The sequence below is a fragment of the Apodemus sylvaticus genome, chromosome 8 (assembly GCF_947179515.1).
Source record: "Apodemus sylvaticus chromosome 8, mApoSyl1.1, whole genome shotgun sequence".
In the NCBI taxonomy this organism is placed as follows: Eukaryota; Metazoa; Chordata; class Mammalia; order Rodentia; family Muridae; genus Apodemus; species Apodemus sylvaticus.
In genome coordinates this window covers 70792373-70793740 of record NC_067479.1, presented here as the reverse complement: position 1 = coordinate 70793740, position 1368 = coordinate 70792373, and the positions used below count along the sequence as shown (strand labels likewise).

The following is a 1368-nucleotide window of genomic DNA, read 5'->3' as shown; positions in this document are numbered from 1 at the left end:
GATAAAATGCCTTACAGCTGGATCTCATGGAGGCATTTTCTTAATTGAGGCTCCTTTCTCTGTGATAACTGCAGCTTGTGTCAAGTTGACATACAAAACTAGCCAGTACAGTCCTTTACTCTTATGTATTTAACTTCTGTGGTTATATGGATTGTAGCATGCCTACAGCAGAATTAACAGCTTACATCCACATATAAAGATTACATACAGGGCTGGTGAGATGTCTCAGCAGTTAAGAGCACTGACTGCTCTTCCAGAGGTTCTGAGTCCAATTCACAGCAACTACATGGTGGCTCACAACCATTTCTAACAGGATCTGATGCTCTTCTTGTACGTCTGAATACAGCTACAGTGTATTCACATAAATAAAATAAATAACTCTTAAAAAAGAATACATACCATATTTGTCTTTTTGGGTCTGGGTTATATTACTCAGGATAACATATTTTCTAGTTTCATCCATTTACCTGCAAATTTCATGATTTCACCTTTTTTAAAAAAAAATTGCTTGTTTTTTTTTTTTTTTCCAGACAGGGTTTCTCTGTGTAGCCCTGGCTGTCCTGGAACTCACTCTGTAGACCAGGCTGGCCTCAAACTCAGCAATCTGCCTGCCTCTGCCTCTGCCTCTGCCTCCCAAGTGCTGGGATTAAAGGTGTGTGCCACCACTGCCCGGCTAAGAGTAATATTACCTTATATAACTAAACTGTACTTTCATTATCCATTCCTCAGTTGATGGGTATCTAGGTTCTTTCCAATTTCTGGCTATTGTGAATAGAGAAGCAATGAACATGGATGAGGAAGTGTCTCTATAGTAGAATGTAAGTATACACACAAGAGTGTTCTAGCTGGATTTTGAGGTAGATACATCCCCAGCTTCCTAAGGAACTGCCATGCTGATTTCCACACTGGCTGTATAAATGCCAAGGACCAATCTTGGCTTGGTTAGGGGTCCTGAGGAAGGGGTATTGGGAGTATCAGAACAAATGACTCCAAGTCAGTAATGGGGTGCAAGCTGACAGCTCTGTAGTCTATGCAAGATAGCTGTCTAGACAGCTCTCTAGGTAGCTCATGGGTTTTCCAACTAAAGTCAGAAAACCTTGAAAAATTCCAAAGGAGTTGTAATAGCTCTCTGCATAGCTTTCCGGTTTTCCAACCAAACTGGGAAAAAAAAAACAAAAACAAAACCCTGCTAGACAAAATTCTAAAAGAGCTGCAATGCCTCTCTAGATAGTTTAGCATTTGCAGACCAAAGCCCAGTCTTTTAGCTGTATTTTAATTCAGTCATTTACCTCAGGTTCCCTTTTGATTATCCCACAAATCATCACTTTATGACCTTGTCCCCTTGATTCTTAGAAAAAGACAGCAAGC

The 1368-nt window shown here is 40.3% G+C and overlaps 1 non-coding gene across 1 annotated transcript; it reads right to left on the bottom strand.

Moving 5' to 3' along the window:
* Positions 1–1068: 1068 nt before the first annotated feature.
* On the bottom strand, positions 1069–1127 carry LOC127691723 (U7 small nuclear RNA). The gene has a single exon (XR_007979323.1). It is a non-coding gene; the product is annotated as a U7 small nuclear RNA (small nuclear RNA).
* Positions 1128–1368: the final 241 nt, after the last annotated feature.